The sequence below is a fragment of the Myxine glutinosa genome, chromosome 2, assembly GCF_964187855.1.
Source record: "Myxine glutinosa chromosome 2, kmMyxGlut1.1, whole genome shotgun sequence".
NCBI classification, from domain to species: domain Eukaryota; kingdom Metazoa; phylum Chordata; class Myxini; order Myxiniformes; family Myxinidae; genus Myxine; species Myxine glutinosa.
In genome coordinates, this window is record NC_136262.1 from 6,398,421 (window position 1) to 6,411,414 (window position 12,994).

At 49.2% G+C, this 12,994-nt stretch overlaps 1 protein-coding gene across 10 annotated transcripts in view; it reads left to right on the top strand.

The window, feature by feature from the left end:
• ABCC12 (ATP binding cassette subfamily C member 12) overlaps positions 1–12,994 on the top strand; it is a 407,545-nt gene that overhangs the window by 146,543 nt on the left and 248,008 nt on the right. Inside the window, exon 1 of one of the 10 annotated variants that reach the window (XM_078772933.1) lies at positions 3,366–3,443. The exons of the other annotated variants lie outside the window; for them this stretch is intronic. The gene's annotated coding sequence lies outside the window, so the exon portion shown is untranslated. Of the gene's footprint in view, positions 1–3,365; positions 3,444–12,994 lie in introns of those variants that run through there. 10 annotated transcript variants of the gene reach the window in all.

The following is a 12,994-nucleotide window of genomic DNA, read 5'->3' on the forward strand; positions in this document are numbered from 1 at the left end:
ACGGTTGGGCCGACCGGCTGCCGTGGGTCCTTTTGGGCCTCCGCACGGCCCCCAAGGAGGACCTCCGGGCGTCCGCCGCCGAGCTCGTCTACGGCCAGCCGCTCCGCGTCCTGGGCGAGTTCGTGCCCGACGCGACCAGTCCCTGGTCCGCCGCACACCAGCACTCGGACCTCCAGGAGGCCGCCCGACGATTTGCCCCCGTGCCAACGTCCCGCCACGGTGGCCCCCATTCCTACGTTCCCCCGGCGCTTCGCACAGCGGAGTACGTCTTTGTGCGTCATGACGCACACCGGGGGCCACTCCGGCCGCCGTACGACGGGCCCTTCCGGGTCCTGCGACGGGGCGACAAGTCCGTCGTCGTCGACTTCGGCGGCCGGTCGGATCGGATCTCTGTGGACCGCCTCAAACCGGCGCACGTGGACGTCGACCGACCACCACGGTTGGCCCTTCCTCCGCGGCGAGGCCGCCCCCCGTCCACAGTTCCCCCCGCTCGACCACCCACCACCAGATCGGACCCCCCCCCCCCCCCCACGACCCTCCAGGGGTCGCTTCGGCCGGGTCATCCGGACCCCCCTTAAATTGACCCTGCCGGTGCAGTTCGATTCTGGAGGGGCGTGTGTAGCGGTTCCCGCTGGATGTACACAATCGCCTTGCACCTGCCAGGATGCGGCCAGGGCGCAATCGCCATGCCGGGCTCGTCCGGACGGGCCCAGACGCGCCTCTCCCGGGCATGCCCGGACTCGCTGTTCCCGGGCACGCCTGAACCTCCCGGGCACGCCCGGTCTCGTCTTTCCCGGGCATGCCCGCTCTCGCCTTTCCAGGGCTCGCCCAGAGCGCCCGGGCACGCCCAGCCTCGACTTGCCAGGCCGCGTCCAGGACGCCCGGGCATGTCCAGACTCGCCTTTCCAGGGCTCGCCCAGAGGGTCTGGGCATGCCCGCTCTCGCCTTTCCAGGGCTCGCCCAGAGCGCTCGGGCACGCCCAGCCTCGACTTGCCAGGCCGCGTCCAGGACGCCCGGGCATGTCCAGACTCGCCTTTCCAGGACTCGCCCTTGACACCCGGGCATGCCCGGTCTCGGTTTTCCCAGGCAAACGCCCCGGCATAAATGTGTATATATATTGCTGCCCGATAAACGGGCTTTTCAGAGTACCCGAGTTTGATACGTGCATTAAAGCAACTCGGACGAATTTCCGTCTTTGGTCGCGTCAATTCTTTCGACTCGCATTGGAGCGCAGCTCCTTCAACGTAACTCGGCCGCGCCAGGCAGCACATGTTGTTCAAACTTCGAGATAAATAATCGTCTTTGTTTAAATATAATCAGCTTCTTTACCGTGTCCTGTTCGCATTTAATTATCGTCTTATCTGAATCGTAAATTTAATACAGCATTTCTCAAAACTTATCGATAGACAATTTAATAGATTTTATACTCAACAAAATAAATCGATTCGATTTTGAAACACCAAATAGATCGACTATATTAATAATCTTTGACAACGCACTAAATTTGGACAATAGACCAATAAGTAATATTATGTGGACGTTTTACAATGGACTTTGCGCTTCACAACCAACAGATAACGTTATGTAGACGTTTTACAATGGACGATTTTTTTTTTTTCAATTAATCTTGATGTCTCCTTGCTCGCGAACCATTCCATGAAACTAGATACATCCAAATCTTACTTACATCAATGTTAATCCACCAAAATGGCATAAGCATACCTGTGGTGCACACACAGGTATGCTATATGACATTTTATGAAAGGTTTTTTTTTCATTATTTTGATTATTATTTTCTTGTTACACTCTGCAATCGATTAAATTGTGTGTTTCACATTCGCAAAAGTAATCGCATAATCGCTAATAATAACAATATTGCTAATTCCTAATAGATATTCCATTCCTTGTTCTGCTCATTCCTCGTTCGCTTCAACTGATTCGGAATAAAGGATCTCAACCATAGATATGTGAAATACACACTCTGGGATTTCAACTCGAAAACAAATGCCAGAAGCAAGAGGGTGTCAGCAGAATATCAGAACTTCACCGTATACCTCATCTCAACTCAATGTACACCTTATCCAACCTTATAATTCAACATAACTTCGTGCGGCCGACCCACACATTATTACACCTCAATTTCAGTGCATCTTCGCGTCATGGCACCTTTCCTGAAGACTCAAGGGGTCTCAGTAGATCTTTGCGTAATACACGGCACCTTTCCTGAACTCCAAAACTTTAATTCCAGCAACTGTGGTAGCAGCAATCTGCTTCCCATGTCTCCGCTTCCCAGTCCTCCCAGAGTGAGATCCAGGAAGCAGACAGAACTGTTCACATGGTGTTTATTACAAGAGCTTGTTACATGCATGGAATGCTTCCAGCGCACGGCACCGATTACGGCGGCGCCCAGTACATGGCAGCGCGACCCACATTAGCAAGTAGCAAGTCGCGATGCATACAACGCACAAGGAAGCGCCCCGAGGCCATGCTCTGAAAACATTAGCTTTTCACCCCGAGTGAGTCATATACATAGTTTGTACCACGTCCCCCTCCTACCCTCATCCCTAGCTGGGATCAAAGAGGTGGCTCAGACAGCGAGGAGCCTGCGTGGGAAGCAAGGCCACAGAGAGGGCACAACATTTCTGTTTGGAGGGTACACGCAATCCAATGCACCGGCCTTGGGGCCGACAGATCTCCCTAGAAATGTTTTCTGAAGTTGGGGAAGAATGGAGTTGTCACATATGGTCTTAGACTGCCCTCAAGAGGCTTGAGGGAGCACAGTGACTTAATACTCATTGCAATGAGGCTGCCCCCCCCCCCCCAAATTGTTGCCACGACACTCCTCCATCTGTTACTATAACATCAACGATAGTTTTAGTTATCCCCCTGGATCCCCCTGGGGACACCATTGGGAGTACCCGGCATTTGCCCCCAATTCACCTCGTTCACCATGGTGGTGCGTCGGATCTTCCGGTGGCGTTTGCAGCTCAGCATTGGTAAGACAGTGTTAGCGGCATGCCATCTTAGCACCAGAGAAGCAAAAAGGGAACTGGGCGTGTTCGTTGACAAGAAACGCTTGGAGTTCCGGCACGCCCCAAAGTACCTCGGTGTACGCCTGGATCGGATACTGTCCTTCAAGCAACACCTAGAAGAAGCTGAGGCCAAAGTGACATCAAGGGTCTCGCTTATCCGACGTCTCGCTGGTACGTCCTGGGGAGCCTCCGCTAAGACCCTACGAATATCCATGCAAACACTGGTATTCTCTGCAGCCGAGTACTACGCCCCGGCCTGGAGCACAAGCCCACACGTGAGAAAGGTTGATGTTGTCATTACCGCTCTCCGCATTGTAGCTGGTTGTTAAGTCCACCCCGGCATTCCACCTGCCAGTCCTCGTGGGAATTGCCCCGGCCGGCCTCCGACGGGAGGCTGCTACCCTCGCCCTGGTAAGAAATGCCCAGAAACATGACTGGCACATCCTGCACAACACCACAACGATAGTGGCACCTCCACGCAGACTCACGTCCCGCCATCCCTACAACAAGGCGGCACAAGAGATGTTCAGTTCTATCTCTGAGGACCTGTCTAGAAGCGCATGGCTGGCGGCATCTTGGAAGCAGGTGTGGGAAACGGCTGGGCCCACTCGCATCCATCGCTGCATTTGGGACCCAGGAGGTGGTGTCGTAGGAGGAGACCTGCAATGGATCTTACTGAACCGTCTACGTACGGGGGGGAGGGGGGGGGGATCGGCCGCTTCAAATCATCGCTGAAGATGTGGGGCCTGGCAGACAGTGCTGCGTGCGAGTGCGGCAAGCCTGAGCAAACTGCCAAACACATGATTTCCACCTGCCCCGTATACAGACCACCTTCAGAAGCCGGCCTCTTCGACGTAGGACCAGAGACGAGGGCATGGATGTACGACATTGAGCTGGCCATCTGATGATACACGAAAGAGAAGAGGGTCTTCCTATTTCCGTCAAGAGCACCTCGACACGTGCACTGGGCTGGGGCCACACCCCAACCTACCATGGAGTGGGGTCAGCAAAGTGGGGGCGAAGTCCAAGTACCCCCAATGGGCCCCTTCTCCCCTTATGAGCAAGCTAGACCTAGAGAGGAAAAGGGAGAATTACCACATCGTTGTGTTAGGGGAAAATTTTACCTTGCGGAGCATGCATTGGATTATTGAGTCTGTGCCCAGACCGGGGAATCAGAGGATTGGATCAGCATTACAGGACTCTTTACAAAAATGGCATTACCAGACCATAATCAAAATCACCAGAAAATAACAAGAGAAAATCATAGAATAAATAAGCAAATCAACTTACAGGAAAATAACACAGAAAATCCCAGGGTAAGAGATGAAAAAACATCACAGGATATTAACCGATCTAAATCACAGGGAAATCACAGGTTTGTGAGATGATAAAATCACAGACAAATCAACGGTCTACATCACAGGAAAATCAGGCTAATCACAGGATTCTGAAATGATAAAAATCACAGGATTCTTAAACGATACATAGCCGAATTAAAACTCGACATAGCTCACCATCTCAGGATTATACAACGGGCGATAACATCATGAATCAAATATCAAACTCAAATTACAGCAGAAAATTAACAGTAATTCACAGAAAAATTAATAATGAAACTTGCATTGCCGAATTAAAGTTGACATAACTCACCATCTCCAGGTTATACAAAATAATGAAAGAAAATCAAATAAAAAAATGAAATTACATCAAAATAACAAAGAAAACCACAGAATTAAAAATAAAGACCCTCATTGTCCCAGGATTAGAACCAGGCCCGCACCTCGCGGTTGGGTGGCGGGCCACTAATGTGCATGCACTGGAAACGTGTACTCTTCTTTTTTTTCGGACCGCACACCCTAACGGAACGCGTACTCTTCTTTCTTCCGGACCGTGCATTCTAACGGGACGCGTACTCTTCTTTCTTCCGGACCGTGCATTCTAACGGGACGCGTACTCTTCTTTCTTCTGGACCGTGCATTCTAACGGGACGCGTACTCTTCTTTCTTCCGGACCGTGCATTCTAACGGGACGCAAATTTTTGGAGATCGCAACTCAACGCTATGCAAACGTAGCCACTGACGCCGATCCTGCGAGCTCGGGGTCACCCAGGACTGCACAGGAAAAGGGGGTTGACAAACCCGGACTCTCCCCTTTGCAGACGCATGATTATGGTTGGGGACAGCAATTTGCATATGGGGACGTTTCGTTTATCTTCCTCCCGCTCTCGGCCCACAATGACCTGTTCACCTGTACCTGTATTGCAAGTGTTACTGACACACACTGATCAAATTCCTAGCCCCCCAATTATTAATCAGTCAATGGAGAAACCACATTTTCTCCATCTTGCTTTGTTGTCTTCCTATATTGCAAACATCATTTTTTTGTAAACACAAATATTTGTAAACATGATCCTGTATTGCTTCCATCCCAGAAGCGTCTCATTCCTGCAAATTAAATCTGAAGCACAATTTTCCTATATACCTTTGCCTGCATCTAATATTATTCACTCATCTCACTCATCTCATCTCACCTGTGTAAGAAAATTATTTACATTGACCCATATCACAATTCACATCATTAGCAGCTGGTAGTTAAATATCAAAATACATCAACTGGTATTTTCCCTTTGATAACCTCTCCCTTATCCTATCAATACCTGGATAAGCAAATTTCACACCAGTATAAATCACTGGAAAGATTATCTGAAAATTACGAAATCGTCTCCAAGTTCTCTAGCTAATCTCCGCCCGCAATCACCAACTCTACCCTCCTGTGCATTTTGCCCTTGGTTCTAGAACCTAGTCAACCATGTAAAGTAACACATTTCTTTACACATTTTCCTAGGGGGAATTGCCCTATACTCCCCTTATGGGCAATAATTTAATTGATGTGATGCCAAAATACCTGGTGGAGTTCTGCTCACCTGGTCTGCAGAGCTGTGATCCGATCTTCACCAGCACCCAATCACCTCTTTGATCAGGATCTACCTGCATGTAGAAACCTAGCACAATTTTGTTACTCAAAATTCCCAACTCCGAACCTTGCCTTCAGACACAGCCCACATGAGTTGTGAATACAATTTCCCCTTCCAGGCGCGTCCATCTAGCCATTCACAAATTGCTCACAAGATAACATCACCATATTTCACACCTCACTTTCCCGGACCACCCAGTGGTCCCCCGAGAAATGCATCCAAATGTTAAAACCACCTCAGCTCTCAAGAGCTCAATTTTGGCCCTCCATGGACTCGCAACATGGACTTCATGACCACAAATCGGACAGACAGACAGGGGTGAACAACAACACAACAACATGCATTTTAAGGCCATTTTCCCTGCGAGGGTGGGGGTTGGCCTTGCGGCCCCCATGACAATCTTCTCCAATTTGCCCTATTTTCTACATCTCTCCTGGTTAACCCCCTTGCCCGCATTTCTTCTTCCACCATCTTTAGCCAAGTCTTTCTCGGTCTTCCCCGTCCTCTACTTCCTTCCACATTCCTTTCCATTACTTTTCAATCAACACCAGATCATCTGCATACAACAACTCCCACGGTAAGCCCTCTTTTACGTTCTGAGCCAGCACCTCCATCACGGCTACAAATAGTAGTGGACTTAGTACCGACCCCTGATGCACTCCCACCTTCACCTCAAACTCACCACTGTTTCCGTCCTTACCCTCACAGCTGTGCACGCTCGTTTGTACATTGCCATCACTACTCTGACCAACCATTCCTCCACTCCTAACTTCCTCATTGCCCATGTCAATACTTCACGTGGAACCCTATCGAATGCTTTCTCCAGATCAACAAACCCCAGAAACACCTTCTCCCTCTTCTCCATGTACTTCTCCTGCACCTGGTGAAACCAGCATTGACCACAATTACCTTCTGCCAAGCAGGAGGCTAGAGCATCATTACTCCATCTGCCCTCTGCCCACATTTTACCGGCAGACAGACAATGGCGAGCCACAAGCCCCAATCCAACACGGCTCCAGCTCCCATTCAAAGGACACAACTTCATCGGACTGCATAATTTCTTGGCCAGCTCTCGTACCAACCAAACTTGCAAACACATAGTTTTCTAACAAAATCATTTGTCACACGAGGGCAAATTCTGGCACCCTATTGCAGAATTCACTTCAGCTCTCCACCACTCCTGGTATTGAGTGGTATCCCACAGCTTTGCTCAACACACTAATACAGTATACATACAACATTGAATTCATTTTCCCCAGCACTCATTCCCCTGCTCCAGAACTCATTCCCCAGCTCAGGAGCCACCATTCTGTTAAAATCATTAAACATGCTCAATGGCAATCCACTCTGCTCAGGATTGTAAAATACTGGGTTCTATCCCTCACCCCAGCCGCAGGCCCAACCGCACCAGGCTGCGAGATCAAAGCGCCTTTTCCTTTTCTTTTTTTTCCCTCAAGTACACTGTTGCCTGTACATTCCCCAACCACGATTATAGGAAACTTAACACTCGGACTGCGTAGCAGTCCTGCCTCATCTCTCCTCATTCAATCACAAACGAACCCCCAACCATAATGAAACCAATTATTTTTAAACCTTATGAGACGTCTTGTTTGCAGACAGACAAACAGGTGAAACCATATCCTTCATTCACATTTGGTGGGGATTAAACCCACAAACTCCTATAAAGGCAATCAATTAATATATTGTCAACCTGTCTAGGGAGAGGAGGGTGGAGGAGGGAGAGGACGAGGGTAGCATGACAGGGCACACGCTCACCAATAGGCCGGATCCAAATCCAGACCTTGCCAGTCCTACCACTCAATGCGTCCCGTCACTAATCAGGGACGCCACAACCATACACAGCAGGTGACCACAGCAACTCGTCCACCTGGTACCCCCTCAACCAACAGGTGACCCGATAAACACACAGACAGACAGACAGATAAACGAACCCCCCAACATACTAACAGGAAGGTCTCACAGAGGCCCATTCAATCCACACGGTAGGCTGCCAAATTGGGGTAACGGACGTCTCCATCCTACAACTACAACACTTGCTTGGTCAACCCCAGCCCATCCTGCCTCTCCAAGAGCTCCGCATCCAGACAGATAGACAGACAGACAGACTGGCTCCACATACCAACTGCAAACATTTGATGAACCACAATAGCAACCGCTAACACCAAATATTTATTGTCCCATTTCCAGGGAAACCAAGTCGACCACCATTAAGGCACAAAACAGAGAGGGAAGTAAGAAGACCATATACCCTGAGTGAGACCCACAAATCGAGCAGACAGACAGACAATCGAAACTGTCTTTCGAAACTGCCGAACAACAAGTTTGCAGACACTGAGGGAGTGACATTTGACACCATAACAGACACCGCAGCCACCACCTTGGTCCGCACCTGTAAGCGCAGTCAGACATCCCCAGACTCAAGTTCTGGTCTCCACATGGAGGCGTGGGTAATGCCGGGGCAATCAGCACTCCCGCTCCCTGTTCTGAGAGGGGGGCAGGGGGGTTAGGGGTTGGCACTGTTACTCTTCCTCTTCCAATTCAATTTATCCTTCTCCAAAAATCACATAAGGTTCATCTATCTATAATTCCAGTAATCTCTGTCTGTACGTTTGTCTGTGACCGCTGTTTCTCGACAACCACGGGTCCGATATACTTTTAACTTGCCAGGTATATTGCTGGGGACCCGAGGATGTGCCTTTTCAAGGTTTCATATTAATCGGACAATTACTTACCGAGCTATGTCCAAAAAACGATTCAACCAATCAGAGAGCAGCGAACGATCGCGTGTGCCGAACGTGGCGGGCACACTCTGCCTCGGATGGCACATTTGAGAGCGTATTCATTTATTTCACGTTTGCAAACTATGTTGGCGTTAAACTATGTTTTACAACTAATAAAAACGAATTTGCGATTCATTCGCTTTCCTGCGCGTTTGTGCACGCGATGGCGATTTCTTTACCAAACTCCGGAAGCCGTTCGCTTTGGACCAAACCATTGCATGTAAATAGAGGGGGGGGATTGTCACCACTCGCAAGCCGTTCGCTTTGGACCAAACCATTTCATGTAAATAGAGGGGGGGGATATAATTTTAGATATAGATATAGTACGGGCATGCCCTAGTATTTCCAAATATTTAAAACTCACCGATATCTCCCTCGAAATGCAAAACAAAACGCCTCCAACTCTGGCATCCCACAGCCCTTCTTAGAGACATGCTTCACAATGCAGCACCTCCTCTCGGCGCACAACGTACATGTGCTCACTCAACACATCACTCCACCTCGCCCCTCCCCCCCCCCCACATGTCACATGACCAAAGGCCCTCAGTCTCCGACATTACAACTCAGCCATCTCATCGAGCCAGATGCTTCGATGCTCCCTCGTCACTCGCGTCTCCGCTTCCAGAACCACATGCATTTTCATACTATACAGTATACCACCATCGCTCGCCCGCAAAGCCTTTGTCAGGCACTTCAATCAACACTGTACATCATTTACTGTAAGATCGGGTTTCCGGTTGCCACCGGAAATTCATTACTTTCTTGAAATCCTCCATTTGCCACAACAATTGCCTGTCATTTAATCATTTTATATACTACACAGTTTATTCAACTTTTCGTCATAATCCCATCATAAACAACGTATTTCTCATGGCATTGCATGGCCAGAATCACAGATTCTCATTACCCCGACACGGCGCAGCGAAAATATGCTGGACAAGGCAATTATCGACTCGCGCCCTCATGCGCATGCGCGAAGACCATGTACAAGGGCGAAGTGCCAATCTCTCACTAAATGATACACAATGCACCTCGGCACACATCCTCCAAGCCATCTCATCACTCGCGTTGTTCACAAAGGTGCAACCACAATGCCTGGCTGCATCATTTTCTTTCCATAACACACTCGTTCTAATCATTGTATCTGGCTCATTATACTCCTGCTTAGGTTGGCCTTGGCCATCCTCGTGCACAGAATTGCCATGCACGGAATCTGACATCGGCATTCCCTCGTCCCGCTTCGCGAGGCCCGCTCGGTCTTCATGATGACTGGCCTGCGCGTCGGGTTCCCGTGCGCACGGCGGGGTTGCCGTGCGGTGGACTTTAAATCATTCTAGTTATTTTATTTTTTTCTCTCTCTCAGATTGAGTATTACTCCGACATACATTAATCTCCCTTCGCAACCCGTTAGCGTAAACGGGGTGCCTCTATCTCCGCTCCCCCGTACTGACGGGTGCACGTCATTCCCAAGAGGAACCGTTTTCCCAAGTCCTCCCGGCGCACGAGCGTCCCAAACCTCCCCACCTGAACGTTCCCAGCGCACCGCGACCTGGTATCCCAGGCTCTCAACGCCTGAATACCCGCACAGGTGTCTCTACCCATGCTCCGCAAACCGTTAGCTCTACGGGTGGCGATTTTCCCGCCTTCCCCGCTGACGGATGCCCTTCCCGACGATACCTTTGTGTCGTCGGGCGAGGCCCTCCAAGGGAGCATTCCGACTTCCTTTGAAGTCGGCCTCCTTCCCCTTGTACCATGGACGAGGTGTTTTCGGCGCACGCAGCCAAGTACGCCACCACCCAACACTCCCGCCGGGCCTGCCCATGTCCGAACGTGGGCCGCGTGCGGCCACTTGTTCTATGTTCGACATGTCAAGTGTCCAAGCCACTGCGCCTTGGTACACCCCGTTCCCAGCTCAGGCCGGAGCAAGTCTTACTCCCGCATCCTGTAACACACCCGTGCAAACAGTTCCTTCCCCTTACCTCTTAGTTCGGAATCTGTGCCGGTCAGAAGTCAAGACGGGCCCCTTCCCTCGCCGGCAGCAAAAAATGCCACTGATACTGCGAGAAAGGTCTCACCTTTTTTAATACGGCCCTACACCCTTGCTGCCTTCGGGTCAAAGAACCGTCTCTCTCCCCTCCGGACAATATCATATCCTGTCCATGACGCCAGCTGTGGTAGCAGCAATCTGCTTCCCACGTCTCCGCTTCCCAGTCCTCCCAGAGTGAGATCCAGGAAGCAGACAGAACTGTTCACATGGTGTTTATTACAAGAGCCTGTTACATGCATGGAATGCTTCCAGCGTACGGCACCGATTACGGCGGCGCCCAGTACATGGCAGCGCGACCCACATTAGCAAGTAGCAAGTCGCGATGCATACAACGCACAAGGAAGCGCCCCGAGGCCATGCTCTGAAAACATTAGCTTTTCACCCCGAGTGAGTCATATACATAGTTTGTACCACGTCCCCCTCCTACCCTCATCCCTAGCTGGGATCAAAGAGGTGGCTCAGACAGCGAGGAGCCTGCGTGGGAAGCAAGGCCACAGAGAGGGCACAATATTTCTGTTTGGAGGGTACACGCAATCCAATGCACCGGCCTTGGGGCCGACAGATCTCCCTGGGAATGTTTTCTGAAGTTGGAGAAGAATGGAGTTGTCACATATGGTCTTAGAGGGAGCACAGCGACTTAATACTCAGTACAATGAGGCTGCCCCCCCCCCCCCCAATCGTTGCCACGACACAACCACATCTCCAAACACATATAGTACACACAATGAAGGAATAAATCTCGCGATTCTATTTGTCCAGGCCCAGGATCTCCAGGTTCGAATTGCGTACCCCTTTCAAGGTTGACAGAATACAGCGAAACATCGTGATCAAGAGGGTAAGTCACCTGGGCGAGGTTTGAGCTATCCACCAATCTTTTCCAGCGTTGCAATCCCCGTACAGGCCACCAACTGTAGGAGCTGACTTCCAGACTTCTTTCAGCAAAGACTTCTCAATTGAGAATCAAGAAAACCTCACTGAGTTCCATCTTAGATTTATTAAAACAATTGCGGAGAGAAAACCAACAGAAATACGATACATTTATACACAGAAGCACACAACGGCGCGTCGTCCATTCGAAGGAATTCTCTGAGTCTCCCTTTGTGTAATTGCCTTAAATTTTCCTCATCTCCTTTTGATGTTGTTTGCTTGAGATCCGGGGTCACTGAAAGGCAGCCTTCCTGGCGCCAAGAGGATCTGCTTGTCATCATTGAGCGACTCAGAAGTTGATAAAGGTCAATCCTTTGACCTGTTCAGCCTCACTAATTGAGTGCTGCATACCAACCACGTGCTGTATCCACACTCTTGCCTCCGGACCTTTCACAGAGGTGACAAAGGTCAACTCACAGATGTCCAGTAGTTGTTCGATCTTGGTTCCATGCACATTCCCTTGCTCAGACTGCACGCTTTGAGAACCCATTTTACACAAGATTCACTTTGAAATGCAACATAACTGTTTTTGGCAATAAATTGCCCCTTACATATCATATATAATTCCTCACACCCTCACCAGAGGAGACGATATTGCACTTGGGCCCATTTGTTAATTGCGAAAATCGCAAGATTTTTCAGGAATATTGGTTGGTCTTGTGCGTTATTCTGTCTGTCTGTGTCAGTCGCCTACAGGTCACAATTTTAAGCCGATCTTCACAAGATTTCACCAGATGGTAGAGTTGGTCATAAGGAAGAAGCCTATTGATTTTGAGGTCAAATGGTAAAAGATCATCTTGATGTCGAATTTCTAAAATTTCCATTTTTCATCCGATTGACTTGAAATTTGAAAAACATTTGCTTATTGAGTCAATAAATTGGGAGAACAACTATTTTAAGGTCAAATGCTCAAAGGTCAACTCAAGGTCAAACTTATATCATCAATTTTTGATCTGAAAAATCTTCAATTTTAACCGAGTTTTGATTAAGATCGCAATTATAATCTTATTGAAATGGACAATTTGATGTATCCATGGCAACGTTTTTATTTTGGGGAGTGGAGGATTTTGCAAGTATCGTGCTCTGCAAGACGTCTTCTTGTTTGTTTGTTTGTTTGTTTGTCCACACAAAACATGAGTATGTTTTTCTCTACAACCATTGGTCTGATTGAGACGAAATTTTCAACATAGGAGGGCCTCCTGTGGAATTTTAA